Source organism: Hypanus sabinus, chromosome 7, assembly GCF_030144855.1.
Source record: "Hypanus sabinus isolate sHypSab1 chromosome 7, sHypSab1.hap1, whole genome shotgun sequence".
NCBI lineage: Eukaryota > Metazoa > Chordata > Chondrichthyes > Myliobatiformes > Dasyatidae > Hypanus > Hypanus sabinus.
The window spans coordinates 33,260,982-33,281,096 of record NC_082712.1 but is presented as its reverse complement, the minus strand read 5'-3'; the positions used below and the strand labels follow the sequence as shown (position 1 = coordinate 33,281,096).

General features: G+C 41.5%; 1 protein-coding gene across 9 annotated transcripts in view; it reads right to left on the bottom strand.

Moving 5' to 3' along the window:
* Nucleotides 1-20,115, bottom strand: part of LOC132396665 (microtubule-associated serine/threonine-protein kinase 4-like) — a 398,948-nt gene that overhangs the window by 331,073 nt on the left and 47,760 nt on the right. The gene's annotated exons all lie outside the window — the stretch shown is intronic.

The window sequence follows — 20,115 nt, the reverse complement described above, 5'->3', positions numbered from 1 at the left end:
ATAACGTCTCTGATATTGAACTGGGCCTCAGCCTGCTCGAACCAAACATGGGGCTGAGTGGCCCAGAATGTCGGGAGCTTCAGAGCGACCGTGCTGTGTGAATTGCTCAGATTCATGGCTGGTTGCAGAGTCGCTGGTTCTAGATGCCATCTGGAATGTTGGGGTCACCAAAGTAGTGGCGTGCAAAGCGCTACAAAAGGAACACACGGAGGCAGAGAGAACTGAACTCGGAATGGCTTTACTGATTAAAACTCGCACGCTTAAATCCCCTCTCCCATGGGTCCCTGCGAGCAGCGGGGTGGACGCGACATCAGACCGTCCACGGAAGGTCCGCCCCGAGCGGGCCGCGTGTCTGCCTGCAGCTCCCGATGGCGGTTCAAGTCCCGTGTGTGCAGACTGCCACAAAGTCAAAAAAGCAAACTCTCCCTAAATGTTGCAAAAACAAAGGAGCTGTTTGTGGATTACAGGAGGAATGGAGACAGGTTAACCCCCATTGATATCAATGTATCTGGGGTTGAGAGGGTGAACAGCTTTAAGTTCTTCAGCATACACATCACCGAGGATCTCATGCGGTCTGTACATACTGGCTATGTGGTAAAAAAGACACAACAGCACCTCTTTCACCTCAGACAGTTGAGGAAGTTTGGTATGGCCCCCAAATTCTAAGAACTTTATATAGGGGCACAATAGGAGCACCCTGACTGGCTGCATCACTCCTGGTATGGGAACTGTACCTCCCTCAATCGCAGGACTCTGTAGTGCAGACCACCCAGTGCATCTATAGATGTGAACTTCGCACAATTCTGGACATTTACAAAGACAAGTGTGTAAAAAATGCCGGAAGGGTTATTGGGGACCCAAGTTACCCCAACCACAAACTTTTACAGATATAACCATCTGGGAAACAGTACCACAGCATAAAAGCCAAGATGAACAAGATCCAGGACAGCTTCTTCCACCAGGCCATCTGACTGATTAACTCACTCTGATTTGAGTGTATTTCTATGTTACGTTGACTGTTCCATTTATTATAAATGATTATAAATTACTATGATTGCACATTTAGATGAAGACATAACATAAAAATTTTTACTCCACATGCATATGAAGGATGTTAGTAATAAAGTCAATTCATGTCTCTGCATCCATTTTGTCAAGGCATGTTTCAGTCAAGTCAACCATACTCTAAGTCCGGCAGACACTTAACTTGTGTGTCCAATCTTTCCTTTACAGACAACTCACCCATTCCAGGAATTAAACCAGGAAACCTTCTTTGAGCTGCTTCCAATAAAACTTACATTCTTTATTAAATAAAGAGACCTGTACACTAAATACTATTCAGATCTAGTCTTATCAATACCCTGTAAAAGGGAAACCCGTTATATCCTTCATCAATTAACTTCCCAGCTCTTCACTTCACCCTCTTACCCTCTCCTGGTTTCACTGATCACCTGCCACCTTGTACTTCTTCCTCCCCTCCCCTCATCATCTTAGTCTGCCTCCTTCCCCCTTCCTTTTCAGTCCTGAAGAAGGGTCTCGGCCCAAAACAAATGTCTACTCTTTTCCATAGACGCTGCCTGGATTGCTGAGCTCCTCCAGCGTTTTATATGTGTTGCTATACACTGCATGCTATTCAGATCTAGTCTTACCATACCCCGTAAGAGAATTATGTCCCCATTTTTGTTTTCAATTTCCCAGCTATAAGGAAAAATATACTCAACTTTCCAACAACTTACCACATCTGAATACTACACTTTGGTAAATCATGCACTACGGTATGCCAAGACCATCGATGTCTCACCACTTACACATCTGTTTTACTCTTCCTGTAAGAGACAATTTCACACAGAGTGGCCCATCCACTTCGTTTGCCCTGTGATGTGTTCAGAGATGCTCCTGTACACCACTGTTGTAACACGTGGTTAACTGAATTAGCCTCGACTTTGCTGCAGCTTGAACCAGTCTTGCCATTCTCCTCTGACCGCTCTCATTCACAAGGCATGTTCACCCACAGAACTGCTGCTCACGAGATATTTTTTGGTTTCATTATCTGTAAACTCAACAGCAGTGGTTCCCAAACTGGGGTCCACGGACCCCTCAGTGAATGGTAGGAGTCCATTGCATTAAAAAAGTTAGGACTCTGCTCCAGGGGCTGTAGTGCATGAAAATCCCAAATTAGCAATTTCTGAGTCCTCAGTCCACTCCATCTGGCACCAACCATTCCATGGTCAAAGTTAATTAGATCACATTTCTTCTTCATTTTGATATTTGTGAGCCGAAAATTGGTGCAGAAGCAGAGCCGAGGAGTCAGACATCAGGAAGAGCCGTGGTAGTAGGGACTCCATAGTAAGAGGTACAGAAAGGGGTTTCTGCGGAAACAGGCAGGATTTAAGGACGGTATGTTGCCTCCCTGGTGCCAGGATCCAGGACGTCACGGACCGATTGCAGGGCATCCTCAAGGGTGAGGGTGAACAGCCGGAAGTGGTAGTGCATGTCGGCACAAATGACATCGGGAAGAAGAGGAAGGACATTCTGCAGCGGGACTTCAGAGAACTCGGAAGAAGGCTAAAAAGCAGGACTTCCAGGGTGGCTATCTCTGGTTTGCTTCCAGTTCCTCGTGCTGGAGAGGGCAGGAACAGGGAGATAATGGATCTGAATGTGTGGCTGAGGAACTGGTGCAGGAATCTGTTTTGGGATAGGGATGAATTGTACAAAAGGGACGGGTTGCACCTTAATAGGTGGGGGGCCAGTATTCTGGCAGACAGGTTTGCCACTGCAACACGGATGTGTTTAAACTAAGTAGTGGGGGGGGGGGGGGGGGAGGGGATGAACTGGAAATAAGGATGGAGTTAAAGGGAAAGTGAAAATAAGAAAAGTTAAAAAGGACAACAGAATCAATGGAGTAGAAAGCTCAAGAAGAGATCATACAGTATGGCCAAGTGAAATAGGAATTGATATGAAAGGAGAGGGGAGTACCGAATTAAAAGTATTATATATGAATGCACAAAGTATAAGGAATAAAGTAGATGAGCTTGAGGCTCAGTTGGAAATTGGCGAGTACGATGTTGTGGGAATAACTGAGACATGGCTTCAAGCGGACAGGGCCTGGGAAATTAATATTCAAGGATATACATCTTATCGAAAGGACAGACTGACTGGCAGAGGGGTTGGGTGGTTCTGTTGGTGAGGAATGATATTCAGTCCCTTGTGAGGGGGGACATAGAATCTGGGGATGTAGAGTCAGTATCGATAGAACTGAGAAATTCTAAGGGCAGAAAGACCCTAATGGGAGTTACCTACAGGCCCCCAAACAGCAGTCTGGATGTAGGGTGTATGCTGAATGAAGAGTTAAAATTGGCATGTCGCAAAGGTAATGATACAGTTGTCATGGGGGATTTCAACATGCAGGTAGACTGGGAGAATCAGAATGATACTGGACCCCAAGAAAGGGAGTTTGTGGAGAGCCTCTGAGATGGATTCTTAGAACAGCTGGTACTGGAGCCTACCAGGGAGAAGGCAATTCTAGATCTAGTGTTGTGCAATGAACCGGATTTGATCAGGGACCTCGAGGTAAAGGAACCATTAGGAGGTAATGATCATAATATGATATGTTTTAACCTACAATTTGAGAAGGAGAAGGGAAAATCAGATGTGTCAGTATTACAGTTGAACAAAGGGAACTATGGAGCTATGAGGGAGGAGCTGGCCAAAGTTCAATAGAACAATACCCTAGCAGGGAAGACAGTGGAACAACAATGGCAGGTATTTCTGGGAATAATGCAGAAGGTGCAGGATCGGTTCATTCCAAGGAGGAAGAAAGATCCTAAGGGGAGTAAGGGGTGGCCATGCCTGACGAGGGAAGTAAAGGGCAGTATAAAAATAAAAGAGAAGTAGTATAACATAGCAAAGATGAGCGGGAAACTGGAGGACTGGGAAGCTTTTAAAGAGCAACAGAAGATAACAAAAAGGCAATACGCCAAGATAAAATGAGGTACGAAGGTAAACTAGCCAAGAATATAAAGGAGGATAGTAAAAGCTTCTTTAGGTATGTGAATAGCAAAAAAAAGTTAAGACCAAAATTAAGACAGAAACGGACAAATTTATTATGGGGAACAAGGAAATGGCAGACAAGTTGAACAGGCACTTTGGATCTGTCTTCACTAGGGAAGACACAAACAATCTCCCAGATGTAATAGTGGCCAAAGGAACTAGGGTAAAGGTTGAGCTGAAGGAAATTTATATTAGGCAAGAAACGGTGTTGGATAGACTGTTGAGTCTGAAGGCTGATAAGTCCCCGGGACCTGATGGTCTGCATCCCAGGGTACTTAAAGAGGTGGCTCTAGAAATCGTGGACGCATTGGTAATCATTTTCCAAGGTTCTATAGATTCAGGAACAGTTCCTGCTGATTGGAGGGTGGCAAATGTTGTCCCACTTTTCAAGAAAGGAGGGAGAGAGAAAACAGGGAATTATATATCAGTTAGCCTGACGTCAGTGATGGGAAAGATGCTGGAGTCAGTTATAAAAGAGGAAATTACGACACATTCGGATAGCAGTAGAAGGATCAGTCCAAGTCAGCATGGATTTATGAAGGGAAAATCATGCTTGACTAATCTTCTGGAGTTTTTTGAGGATGTAACTATGAAAATGGACAAGGGAGAGCCAGTGGATGTGACTTCAAGAAAGCTTTTGATAAAGTCCCACATAGGAGATTAGTGGGCAAAATTAGAGCACATGGTATTGGGGGCAGAGTAGTGACATGGATTGAAAATTGGCTGGCTGACATGAAACAAATTAGTGATTAACGGGTCCCTTTCGGAATGGCAGGCTGTGACCAGTGGGGTACTGCAAAGTTCGGTGCTGGGACCGCAGCTGTTTACAATATACATTAATGATTTAGATGAAGGGATTAAAAGTAACATTAGCAAATTTGCCGATGACACAAAGCTGGGTGGCAATGTGAAATGTCAGGAGGATGTTATGAGAATGCAGGGTGACTTGGACAGGTTGGGTGAGTGGGCAAATGTATGGCAGATGCAGTTTAAAGCGGATAAATGTGAGGTTATCCACTTTGGTGGCAAGAACAAGAAGGCAGATTACTATCTAAATGGAGTCACTTTGCTTATTCCATTTCCTGCAAGTTATCCAGTATTCTTTTCAATACTATATATTATCTCCTGTACAAGCATTTATTTTCCACAGCAGTCTTTGATGTGACACCTTATTAAATAACCTTTTGAATGCACCAGTTCCACTCTATCCACCATACATGATACTTACTAAAAAGACACCAAAAATGCTTAAACATGTTTCCCCTTTTCTAAAAAAAACACACTGGCTCTGCCCAATTACTCTTTACAGGTGACCAAGGGAAGAGTTACAATTCTTTTGAGACAAAATGAAAGAATTACCAATTTGGATAAAAAATTTCAATGCAGTCAGAATACAGAAAAACCTGCAGGATTTGCGAAGTTCAGAATACAAAATTGAATTCTTTAAGCCTTAGAGCAAACGGTCAAACAGCATCCTATTTTACTTCTCAATTCAATCACGCTCATCTCCCCCGTCCTCCTCCTCTCCACAAACAACTCACATGGCAAACCCTGCCACCGTTCAGAGGCTCATACTTCCTTTAAAAGACAAAACAATGGCCATCAATATGTGACAGCTGTAGTTTTTCTCCTGGATCACAAGATAAATTACTCCAACCAATTTCTACGCCTTCAGGCACATAGCACATCCTCTCCTCCAGAAAAATAATTTAAAACAAAATCAAAAAGCAAGGACTGCATATGTGAAACAAATCATCTGTCGGGAGTTCTTAAGATTTCCATTCCTATCACCACTCTGCTGATGCAAAGGCTTCAATAAAATGCCAGGGGGATCTATTATATCCAAATGAAAACTGAGGCCATCATTTCGGAATCCATTAAACACTAACCTGTCCTACAATTGAAAGCTAAATCAGAGCTTCATTTGTTTTATAACATAATGGCCAAAGCTGTAAAACAGGCCTCCCAGTGTAAATACCAAATTTCAGGCAATTTATTTTAAAACACACACATTTTATTTCCGGTATAATTCAAAACCAAGTAACACACTGCTAATGTGCAAGGTTTCCAAATCTAAGTGCACATTCAGATCTACAAATGTAATCCTCTTATTGTGCAGGAATCTTCTTCCATGATTATGCACTGTAGTTTAAATTAAATGCATTTTCAATTACAAGAGAAATCCCATGCTTTCACATCAAAATCATAGTTTTACACAGATGTTTTACCTTTGCCTTTTCTATACATACCCAAAGGAATTATACCCGGATTGCTCTTCCTATTTGGAAAGCTGACTGAACTTTCAGCAGCTCATGTTCCAAACAAACACAAATAGAACAGGATCACCTCAGACACCAGACACTGCCAATATTACAAGTGCAGTGCATCAAGTCCAAGAATGGCAATGAGAAATCTGGAGAAATCAGGGGAGGCTGCTCTACAGCAATGTGCATACTCTCTCCCAGTTCATAAAGCTGGGTCTGTGTTCGCTAAAATAGCAACAGGTAGTAACCAGTTTCTGAACCTAAATCACTAAAGTACTTCCTCGGGTAGCTGGTAGCGAATGCAGAAATTACACAAAGGACTCTCATTTAAACAGACGTAATAATCACTGCAGAACACACCGAGTACTAGTTAAGACAAAAAAAAAGTAGCTTGACTTTTTAAAGTAGCTAACATCTAATGTTTCATTTGTTTGATCTGAATTTACACATAACTCAAAATCTGCTTTTATAGTTATCAGGTAGTCAGATAATAACAATAATAACCTGATAATAACAAGAACTTCTGCTTCAAAAGATCTATTGAGGTTTATACAAAAAACATAAGATTAGAAATACAGAAATAAAATCAGGAGGAAAAAAAATTCTTCATGCACAAGATGAAGGGCAATGGCTCAAGGAAAATTAACCTATTTGGGGAACAAGTACAGAACAGGTAAAAAGTTATTTCCACCGAAGAGACAGGGCTGGATGACTGAAGGCTATAAATCAAAGAATAAGAGTAGTCGCCTCCTAACAAAGTGGATTCTTGGACTTAGGCCCATTATAAAGATATAGAACAAACTGCTTTCCATGAGACATGTTCAAGGCCTTTAATATGCAATATTTTATCTGTGTCTCGTATATGTAATAAAATTCAGGCTCCTTATGGTTGTTACAGCAGGCGTGGTAATTGGGATAAGCTCCCACTACCAATTAAATGCTCCCAAAAGCATGCATCTCAAATAGCCTCTGACAACCATGTCCAGTTCCTAGCCTTCACATGTGGCTTTGCCCCCAAGCCCAGCACAACCATTTCCACTGACAGGTGAAGGGGCAAAGACGGGTTACTGGCACCTTAAAAACAGTCACTTCAGGCAGTTGGGGCTCATCAGCCATGGTTGGCAGCTCATCTAGGAGAAGCAAAACTCTGATCTCAAACCTCCACTGCCTTGCAGCTATACCCACTCAGGTGGTGGGCTTTGAGAGCAAACCTCATGGAAAAATCCGGAGCTGGCATTCCTGTGGAATTCAATGCTGACTAGCAACCCCTCTGATGCCACTGCTGTCAAACTGCATCAGTCTCAGCTGCTCCTATGGACTCATCAGCTGCATGGAGAGAGGAAGCCTGCTACATGGGCCAGCTAGCTCTCCATATCGTAATGCCCTGGCTTGTGTATCACGTAGATAGCTGAGGCACAGCATGCATGGATGACCCCAACAAAACCTAACTGTAAATCTAAAAGACTCTGGTCCAAGTTTAACATATTCATTGGAGACATTTGTATTTCACAGCAGTAGTTGGAAGCAGCACACTGCATTTTGGTCACGTTTGCCAAAATAAACAGAACCTGGATTAAAAGAGAACTAGTAGGAAAGTAGCCAAGCTGCTCGACCAGCTTGGACATTGATCCAGAGTCAGGAGTACAAATCCTAATACAGCAGGTAATGAATATGGATTCAAGTAACTTATTAAAATGGGAGTTTTGAAAATGTATATGAGTGGCTAGATTGTTATACAAAAGCCCAGCTAGCTAATGTTCTTCAGGGAAGACAATCTGCCATCATTATAAATTTTTTCTCCAAGACACCAAGCTGGAGACTTGCTTGTCTCAGTGACCCTGGAGAGCCATGTTGGCTGGAGTCAGGGCCTTGAGCTTTGGCTCGTGATCGGGTCACCCAATCCCAAAGAGGTCAAGGGTAGAGACCAGACCAGGAATGGTCCACTGGCCCTCCCAGATTCAGGGGTTCAGCAGATGTCAAACAGACAAACAACAATGAAGAATCCTTCTACATCTGTGTGCAAAGGTTCTCCTCAGTCTCCACAAGAGACTTGGACAGTGGACAGTAATGAAGACCAAGAGGAAGCTATTGGCATGATGAAGAAAGCCCCGATCACCACTAAGAAATTGGCCAAGGACAGACAGAGGAGGAGGACCTTCATTGCTGCCCTGTCAGTGGCGTAACAGGCAGTAAGTTACAAAATTCAGTCTCTATGCAACTCCAGAACCAATAATAGAGTTCATCTTTAACTGCCTACATGGTTTAGGGACAATTGGGGAATGGTGGAATTAAGTCTGAATCTGTTGGTGAATAAAATGAAAGTATTCAAATAAATTAGCGATGAGCAGGCAAGGATTAAAAATCTGAAAGAACTTTTTTTCCCAACAAACCCTGAAATACCTCAGGCTAATCTCATACCCAGCTAATGAATCAATAGTCATTATGCTGATTTTCTTCTCTTTTAACATCCTTTAATAATAAGCATATTATATTTGTATGCCATCTTTAAATTAAGAGTAATCCAATGCTGTTCACAATGAGAGGGAATTCAAGGATCTGAAGCCTAATGATAAAATATAACATGGATATCCTGTACCCACAGGGAGCCAGGAAGCCTCAAAGGTCAGCGAGGTCAGACAGCCTGGAGGTCTAGGTCACAGTTCAGGTCCAAAGAGCCTGAACTTAGTAAAGCAATGCACAAATGCTGCTGGTCATTGAATTCAACTCCAAGTCCCAAACCCCTCTGCACTAGTCTCATTAATCATTCAAACTACCAATAGCTTCTAGCAAAACACAGTCTTAAACACACAGTGATACACTTAACACAGCTGTAAGCATCACACGTGCAACTCATGCCTTGCAGACAAAATAGGTTTGAGCTCAACGTCATCCAGGCAGATTTCACAGTATTCACTGATTGCAGTTTCCTCACCCAAGATTATAAAATGGAAGGAATTAACCAAGGGCAGTGGTGCTACAGAACACAAAGGAGGGGAAGGGTCAAATTGGAATGACAATTGATCCAGTCTTGCATACCATAAATTATTCAGACTTGCAAACCTGAGCAAGTTTAAGCATACCCTCTCTTACTCCTTTCCCCTTATGAGAGTTGTACAAATGACTTACTGGAGATCATAGAGATGGGAAGGGACAGAAAAATAAAGAGATGCACACAAGTAAAAAAAGGAAGGGAAAACAGAAGCACACTGTCCATCCTTCTGCATGAGAGATTGGGATAAAAAGAGAATTGAGAAAGATCACATCAGGCAGCACAAGGCAAAAGTAAGAGTTTCTGTTTTTTCATCAGTTCTGTTTCTCTCCACAAATACCGAGTGACCCAATGAGCATTTGAGGCATTTTAATAAGCAACTGCGCTCATTGAAACAAAACCACCTTGGGTGCAGGTGGAAACAATCATAAATGATTCCGGAGTTTTGCATAGGATTAAAAAAAAGGCAGCATATTGTGCTGATTTTATATAAAGTGTGTACCTAATCTTGAGCAATGCATGATAGAAATAATTGAAGCAATGTATAGGATGCCAGCAATATGTTCCAGAAAGATAATGAGAAACCCAAGATAGCAAGAATCAAAATTTCATTTCACTGTATACATGTGTATGATTGAATGACAATTGAACTTGACCTTGAATTGATCTCCTTTTCATAGGAAGCATGGAGAACACATTGCTTGAAACTTAAATGTGCCAGGTTATGAATGCCTGACTTATGGACAGCCCCTCCATATGATCGAGGTCCCACGATGTTATTAAACTCAGAAGTTTAAGGTACATACTTGCATTCCTACAAACAACACAACTTGTTTCCCCACCATCTTCACTTGTAGTCATTGTTCTTACCAGTCTTGCACTGTTCACGCCATTCATACTATACTGTGGAGGGATGGTGAGCATACAAAGTGGTTTTTGTGTATTTTCTGACTTATGGACAAAATGACTTAAGGATGCCTGCAAAAATGATAAAGGTTTGTTACAACAGAAATGGGCTATAATTCACTGAGGCAAGTTTATAGGTTTGAGGAGGCAAGGGTTAACTTGAATCTACAATGGAGAAACAAAAACCACCAATACAAAATTATCATTGAATTCTGCAAAGAAATTGGCAAAGATTCCACAAATAGGCTTGAAGTCCACAATTGTTCTCTAAATTTGTCAGTGATTAGACAAGGACTGAAGGATAAATGTTACTCTGTTAGCAATCAACCTTTTATAAGTGAACATAAGTGTTCTTCAAGAAACACATTGGTTGGCAGATATTTCTGAATGCTGACACATGAATCAGAATCAGCATTAGATTTAATATCAACGGCATACTTAACGTTGGGAAATTTGGTGTGGATGTGATTACACAGGAGAGAGTGCAGAAGAAATTCAGAATGATGTTGCCTGGAATGAATGGTCTCATCATGAAAAGATCATGTTCATTTGCAGGGGATTTTGAGCCTTTTAACATAACTATGGCTTCCAATATATCACAACAATTATAGTCTGTTGAAATGGTCTCTGAAGAGGACAGATTGCTCAACTATTCTGACAACAGGCAATGGAATTAAATAATTTGAGAAAATGGTCAGAATGTTCTAACTGATCTGGAGTCAGATACTGCAGACACTGGAAATCTGGAGCAAAACACAACAGCGTTGAAGAAATTCAGATCAGGCAGCATCCACGACAATAAATGGATGGTCAATATTTCAGGTTGAGATTCTTCATCTTGACTGGTTCTGTTGCTGTAGAATGAATTCATGCTATCAGTTCAAAGTAAGTTATCGAAGTACATATGTCACCATATACTAGCCTGAGATTCATTTTCATGCCAGCATTCACAGCAAATACAAAGAAACTATAGAATCAATAAAAATGCAGACAAGGTGGACAAACAACCAATGCACAAACGACAACAAACTGTACAAATACAAAAAAACCCAAAATAATAATAAATAAATATCAAGAACATGAGATGAGGAGCCCTTGAAAGTGAGTCTAAGTTGTGTGAACAGTTCAGTGATGGAGTGAATGAACTTGAGTGAAGTTATCCCTTCTTGTTCAAGAGCCTGATGGTTGAGTGGTAATAATCTCGGCAAGCTTCTAGGAAAATAGAGGCACTGCCATGCCTTCTTTGTAATGACATTTACTTGCTGGTCCCAGGACAGATTCTTTAATAATGCCAGGGAATTTAAGGTTTCTGACCTTCTCCACCTCTGATCCCTCAAAGTCTTCCAGCAGACAATAATCAGCTCTTTGGTTTTGCTGATTTTGAGTGAGAGGTTGTTGCTGTGGCACCATTCAGACAAACTTCCAATCTCTCCTACACACTAATTAGTCACCACTTTTGATTCAGCCAACAACAGTGGTATCACCATCAAGTTTAAATATGGCATTGGAGCCACGCTTAGCCTCACTGTCACAAGTATAAATCAAATAGAGCAGGGAGCTAAGCACAGCCTTGTCGTGCACCTGTGCTGATGGTGATCATGGAGGAGTTGTCGCTGTCAATCCAAACATTACTGGGGTGGCCAAGAAAGAAAATTGTGGATCCAATTACACAAGGAGGCATTGATAGTTTTATGGGGTTGATCATATTGAATGCAGAGCAGCAATCAATAAAGAGCATCCTGATGTATGCATCTTCACTGTCCCGATGTTCCAGAGTTGAGTGAAGAGCCAATGAACTGGCATCTGCTGTTGACCTGTTGTGACATGGGCAAATTGGAGATGATCCAAGTCACTCTTCAGGCAGCAGCTTATATGTTTCATCACCAATTTCTCAAAACACTTCATCATAGTGGATGCAAGTGCTATTGGACAATAGTCATTGAGGCAGGTTGGCATGTTCTTAGCCACCAGCTTCAATGAAGCTTGCTTGAAGCAGTTAGGAACTTCAAGACTGCCAATGCAAGAGGATAAAGATATCAGTGAACACTCCAGTTAATTCATCAGCACAGGCTTTCAGGATGTGGTCAGGTATCGTCTTTGGATCAGATGCTTTCTGTGAGTTCACCCTTCTGAAGAATGCTCTCACGTTGGCCTCAGAGACTGAAATCACAGGGTCATTGGGTCCGTGGGAGTTCATAAAGGTGTGTCCATGATTTGTCAGTCAAATTAGGCATAAAAGGCACTGAGCTCATCTGGGAGTGATATTTTGTTGTTATCTATGTTGCTTGATTTTACTTTGTAGGTGGTGATAGCATTCAAGCCCTGATACAGTCGGCAAACATCCTTCTGTGATTCAAATTTCCAGAAGTTGTACCGAAACATTGTATTTTATTTGATCGCCAGACCTTAATGCCACTGATTTGGCCCTCAGCAGATTGCAGATCTCTTGGTTAATCCAGAGATTCTCGTTGGGGAAGACTATATGATTCTGTGGGGGACAACCCTGGTGTATTCATTCAGATACTCTGATAAGTCTTTGAACATGGCCTGGTCCACCGAGTTGCAGCAGTACTATAGCTGTTCCTCTGCCTCCGACAATCACTTCTTTGTTATCCTTCTTCTAGAGCCTTGTTCTTTAACCTCTGTCTATATGTTGTTAGGAGGATGGCGACAGCCAGATAGTTGGATTTCCTGAAATGCAGTCTAGGGACAGAATTCTAGCCATTTCTTCTGCTGGGGTAGCAGTGGTCGCGTGTGTTTGGACCCCTTGTGCTGCAGGTGAAACATTGATGATAATTGGGTAGAGATTACTTCAAATCAAGCTTAATTGAAATCCCCAAGCAATGATTTCAAAAATGTTGGGGTAGGTTGTTTCTTGTTTGATAATCACTGTAACGTTCTCCTTCGGGTGTAACGAAACGCCGAATTTAACGTCCGGATAAACCACAGCCAATGCAAACCAGATCGCAGTAAGATTAACCATTTACTGTTCACTCTTCACATTAACATATGGTGAAAACTGTTGATAAAACAATACAAGATTGATACAGTATTTGTTCCTTCCTTAATATCACATTTCAAGTGTAAATACTTGCAAAGGTGACTATAACTACATTACACTAAGGTGCAGTATACAGGGAGAGTTTACCTGCTCCATTGACTACTTTAAATACACTTCCATGCAAACTATCCGCGACTCTTTAACTAACGAAAGCATAAACATTATCTACCGTCGTTACCTCTAACAGGATCAGCATTAACATCTTAGTTCAATATATCGATTATCTATTAACTTACAGCGTTGCTCTCACTGTGATTTCTCATGCCTGCAAAACTGCTTGTGCTCAGGTGAGCCTCGTGGAAAGCCCCCACCCTCGCGCTAATTTCAAACCGGTGTTTTCCCACAAGACGCGGCGAAACCGGATGTGACGTCATCGCATGCCGATATATTTTACATGCAATGAATACACTTTAAACACTTCTAATTCTAACTAGAAAATACTATTGAATGAATTACTAAGCGAAAATATTATAAACTAAATAACTGTCGTAAAGACAGCACAATCACAAAACTCAACACATTCAGAGTTTGCTTAATGATGGCCTTTGGAAGTATGTAAACTGTAGTCCAGATCATGGAGAAGAACTCTCTTGGTAAGAAGAGACTGCACTTAATATTCAGAGGGACTCATCAGCAAGAATGATGAGTCAGCTTACAGAGAGGAGGTGCAGCGGCTAACAGACTGGTGCAGAGCCAACAACCTGTCTCTGAATGTGAACAAAAGAGACGGTTGTTGACTTCAGGAGGGTATGGAGTGACCATTCCTCACTGAACATCGACGGCTCCTCGGTAGAGATCGTTAAGAACAACAAATTTCTTGGTGTTCACCTGGCGGAGAATCTCACTTGGTCCCTCAACACCAGCTCCATAGCAAAGAAACCCCAGCAGCGTCTCTACTTTCTGCGAAGGCTGAGGAAAGTTCATCTCCCACCCCCCCATCCTCATCATATTCTACAGGGGTTGTATTGAGAGCATCCTGAGCAGCTGCATCACTGCCTGGTTCGGAAATTGCACCATCTCGGATTGCAAGACCCTGCAGCGGATAGTGAGGTCAGCTGAGAAGATCGTTGGGGTCTCTCTTCCCGCCATTACAGACATTTACACTACACACTGCATCCACAAAGCAAACAGCATTATGAAGGATCCCACACACCCCTCACACAAACTCTTCTCCTTCCTGCCATCTGGCAAAAGGCACCGGAGCATTCAGGCTCTTACAACCAGACTATGTAACAGTTTCTTCCCCCAAGCTATCAGACTCCTCAATTTCCAGAGCCTGGACTGACACCAACTTACTGCCCTCTACTGTGCCTATTGTCTTGTTTATTATTTATTGTAATACCTGCACTGTTTTGTGCACTTTATGCAGTCCTGGATAGGTCTGTAGTCTAGTGCAGTTTTTTTTGTCTGTGTTGTTTTTACGCAGTTCAGTGTAGTTTTTGTAATGTGTCATGTAGCACCATGGTCCTGAAAAAAACGTCGGGACGGGACTTCACTTCCAGGTTGGGAGAACAAGTGTACACAATTCTACTACCAAGTACAATGAAGAATTTATCATGAAGCAAAGAAACCGCCACCCCCCCAGCTTTTGTCCTCTTTGAACCTGCAGTCCACTCCATCTGGTGGATCAAGAACATCTCAAGTCTAACTGCTCAATTGGGCTTGTTAGAGGTGAGCCATGTCTCTATGATACACAGAAAGCAGCAATCCCTCATTTCACTCCAATACAGCCACCTTGCCCTTCGATCCTCATCTTGTTCTTCAGTGATTTTTCATTTGCCAACATGATACTGGGCAGGGAAGTTTTACACCCAGTCGCTTTTGTCCATCTTGGAGTCCTCCCCATTGATCTCTCTTCCAGTCATACATAACTTAAAGTCAAGAGTCAAGCCTTCAGGATATTTGAACTATCACTAGTTCATTTAAACAATTATGTTACTTAAATGGAAATTACCGGTTGCAGGTTGCAACAGTATTAGTTTAAAAGTATGTCTACGAGTTTTGTTTTGCGGTCATTTCACATCGCTGTGTTTCGCCAGTTTTTACCATTTGTTAGTTCCGTTAACAGAGCTATGATGGTTAGATTCCCCCGACACACTTGGGAAAGTACGATGGCTATTTAATCAACCTAACCCCATCTTCGTTATCTGGTAGAAAACCTGGAGTCACAGGAAGAATGTGCTGATTCCACAAAGACAGTACCTGAGATCAGAAATGAAAACTGGCCCCTAGAGCAGGAGCTGTGAAGCTCTACCATCTTTGCTTCTGTAATCGCCAAGCTTGCACCTTTTACAATTTTCACTCTTATTTACTTCCTGTAGTTCAGCTTGACTGTTTCTCCTTAAAATATAATAAACTTGATCCACCACTTTCACCAATCCCCTTTACACCAGACAGCTACCCACACAAGGCAAATGATATATTTTTTTTTATTCTTTTTATCTTTTTTATTCGTTCTTACTTCTCTTCTAATATTTGTATATCCGTGCACTTGTAATGCTACTGTGACACTGTAATTTCCTTTGGGATCAATAAAGTATCAATAATAATTTTCTACTGATAATTACTACAACTCCATTTTAAATGCATTAAGGACACTGATAACCTCAAGCAGAACACCAGTAGCTGTTAATACCTTGTTAAAATTGAATTACCATTACCATCTAGCACTAGCTTGAAAGATAAACTGGTCTTGTACTGTTCTTCAGTAGGCCCACGTTTATGAATTCAGCCTGACTTCTAACCTTTATCAAGCCTTACTCTGTGGTACAGGCATATTCCACGGGATGGATTATAAGTATTGGTTTGGTAGACTAACTGCAGAGATAACGCCCTGCATATACAAAACTCAATAGATTCTACCTTTAAATTCCAACTCCACCCCCACAATACACAGGAAAATTGTGCTAATACCACTGCAAATGGGCTGTGTGTCACCAAACACAGTCTTTGCTTCTCAAGTAGACTGTCAACAGGGGCACACATTTGCACAGTTCTAATATCATATGTCCAAAGCATTAAGTTCTGGTAGAAGCATTGTTCACTGGCTGTCAGATTTCTCTGAGTACTGACAGGATATTCTTTTTCTTCCTGCATTAAGGAAACTTGAAAATTCAATTGAGTTTTCATATTTTGCTCTCTGCAGACCAAACAGGGCAAAGCTGCAAGTTTAAACAGTTCAGAACTATATAGGTGCACTTTCTGCATTATAAACACTTGAAACATTTTTGTTCCCACACACACACACACACACACACACACTTAGTTAATATATTCTGCAAAGCAGATCAAGTGTTTGAAATTTCAGCATAAAAGGATGAGCTATTGTGTAATTTTTTTTGTTACAATTTAATCAACACTGCAAGCCCCACAAACCTGATTCTGATTTAGGAGCTTAAAGTTTATAATATGTCAGAGAAATAGCAATATCTCTTGTTTGACTGATCATTCTTGACCTCGCTGATATGAAGAGTTTTCTCTCTGCTCAAGTTTGTATGGTTTCGAGAATTGGTAAAACCATTTCTCTCAGTTCTGCCTTGAACCAAACTTTACTAATTCACTCCATCCATTTCTTGGTGTATTGTTTCTTTTCTTTTACTCTGGGCCTCACTGTTTTTATCCACCATCCCTACACTTACCCCCCCCACCCCCCCACCGCATTCTTCAGCATAAGCTCCTCGTCTTTCACATGTCACAATTATTCCAGCCTTGCATCATGGACCAGATCCACTGGGACTCATTTTCATTTGAAAGGATTCCCTATATTGACAACAAATGTATTCACTGCGCCTCTGTTTGCCAGATATTCATTTAGTGGACTAATTAGAAATAGATGAAGTCAGTATTTCAAGATATTTGAATTTTATTATTAAATTCAAATGAAAACACTATAAAGGTAACCATATAATTTAGTTTCAATTGTCATTCTCTCAAATTTAGTTAACAAACTACTTTGCTAAAGATGCAAATGAAGGATGCTAAGTCAGCATTTATTGAGTAGAAGAATTACACAACCTGCATTATTAGGCTATCTGATATGAGGATTCTAACACAAGATCAGTGACCTCTACTAGGCACAGAATTCCAGCCTTACAGAACAAAAATCCAAACCTTCCTGCTTTTTGTAAAACGTAGAAGCACATAGGCACAGCTGCATCATGATATCACATAAAAAGCAAACATATTGTCCATCCCATAAATAAACAGTTAAATTTCACCCTTTTATTTGTCCATCTTTCTCTTCCCTCACTCACACCATCCTCTTCCTCCCACCAAAACTGGCGTGAAATTTTAAATGCCCTGGGCAACAAGGATAAGTGATGGATGGAAATCCATCAAGCAGGAATTTTTCTCTCTGCCCTACCAATTCTAAATTTCCATTTTCTGCTCTTCTGATGAAAGATTTAAGGGGATTCAGCTAAGTCACTGAACTATCTCTGCTTCTCCATAGCTCTAGAAAGTGAATTTTAACTACAGCTGGTTTCACTTTCCTGTGAGATCCACTACATTTGAAATGGGTTTCATGCGTTCAACAGCAGACAATGTTCAGGTAGCTTGAGGAATGCTCAGAAGCCACATCTGGCATTCTGACCTTAATTTGCACACTGATAGTTTAAAGAGCAATGAACAGAAATTAAGTACAGCTGACCCCCACGGCCTTTCATTATGGCAAATCACCGTGCCTATTCCTCAAAGCAAGCAGCGTAGCAGTTTTCCATAACAAAAGGCCGCATCATTCTCTCAGGTGTGGGTCAACACTGAACGTAAAACCTAACAATTTCTCTGCACTAGTGAACACACAGATTCCCCACCCTCTAACTGAAGAAATCTCCCCTCTTCTCAGTTATACAAGGGATGTCCATTTATTCTGAGGCTGCATTCTTTGCGTGCCACGGTGGCATAGTGGTTAGCACAACACTATTACTGCTTGGGGTGTTCCGGCACTGTTCTGCAAGAGTCTTGTGGAATGCATGAGTTTTTTTCCGGGTCCTCCGGGTTTCCTCCCACAGTTAAAAAGGTAGGTGAGTTGGTTTCTGTAAATTGTCCTGTGATTCAGTTAGGGTTAATTGGGTTTGTTGGGGGGTTGCTGGGGCAGTATGGCTTGAAGGACCAGAAGGATTAACTCCATGCATAAATAAATAAGAACCTAGGCTCTCTTACTAATGGAAGCATCCTCTCTGCATTCACTCTACCTTGGCCTCATCCCATCCTTCCAAACTCTGGTGATTTAACTGCTACAAATTTTAAACATTTTCATCAATAAACACTTGCTGTGATACCAGGCAAAGTCAGGGATGGGTAATTTATCACCAGCCCTTAAGATTAAAAACCCAATGTGGGCATTTTCACATCCAAACTCAAAGGTTTCCTTCGACTGCAGTTATGTTTGAACCCCCAGCAATGAAACACACAGAAGAATGGCTTCAGCCCTACCAGGCAGATTTCATTCTTCGGCAAAGTAGTCCTTAAAGAGCTTCCACCTTGAGCAAAGGATATTTTACTACAGAGATATAACAGCAATAATTTTGCATTTATATAGCACTATTAACATTGCAGAGAGTACTTGAGTGTATCACTGAAATGTTAAAGAAAATTTAACATCAACACTGGCAACGATAAAAACCCTCTGAGGAGCAGGTGTTACGGAGTGTTCTGCAAGTGAAGGAGTTCAGGAAGGATATTTCTAAATTTACAGCCAGGGCAGCCAAAGACCTGGCCTTTTCGAGCAATATATGGAACATCAAACAATCCAGCCCTTCAGCCAGTGATATGTCAATTATGTGCTCAGTGGAGTTCAAGTCTAGAAACGTTCTCCTTAAGCTGTATATTACACTTGTGAGGCCACAACTTGAGTACTGTGTACAACTTTGGTCATATTGTGTGAAGGATGTGAGGGCGTTCTCCGAGATGCAGCATCAATTCACGGACATTCAGCAGCAAGCGTCGTCTCACTGACTGAAGGGAATGAGAGGGAAACTGAGCTGGTGAACACATCAGCAACCAGCTGCTGCTCCCAAACCTGTGCCAGAGCATGAAGCCTGCAGAGGATTGCAGGTTGCACAATTAGGTGATGGGCTACCTCACAACCCGAGCACCATGCCCTCTACAAACCCAGGGTCCTCACTTCAGGTACACTGGAGATTGTACCACAGACCACGGAAGTTAATACGTAAAACAATCACTGACAATCTTGACAAGTTGGTAGCAATGATGAGCTGGGCCAAAGGGCCTGTTTCTTTGCCGTATAACTCCATAAATGAAGCTGCACCATGATTCAGATAGACAATGGGCCAAATGGTTTCCTTCAGCATGTATACAAATAAGTAAAGGGGGAAGGGAGAAGGGTGTAAATCTTTCCAGATCTGTATTGAATATTTAAACCAAAGTCAAATGCTACATGTTACAAAATGCATGGATGCAGATTGGTTAGAAGTGGTATGGATTAAGAGATTTTTTTTTAATGGATATTAATGGGGCCTAAATATTCTACTGGAAGTGGTGCAGAGTAAAAAAAATGATCAATTATAACTTTAATGAATAAAAGGCCAGCACGAGGGACTACATAGCTCATACCTGCTCCCATCTCTTATCTTCCTGTGGTCACGGAGGGAAAGGATATGAAAACGTTGAAAGCAAATGCATCATAAACGCAAAAGGCCATCACCTTCTCAACACTTTAATCTTCCTTACTGATACAAAGTACTGATTATATTCTTGCAATAGCAACAATGATTAATTACATCTCCCTAGCAATGATTAGTCACAACAGGGAAGAGTGTGAAGATCAACAGAACTGCAGTGACAGATTGTGTAAATAACAGCTTTCCTGTAGAAACAAATCCACA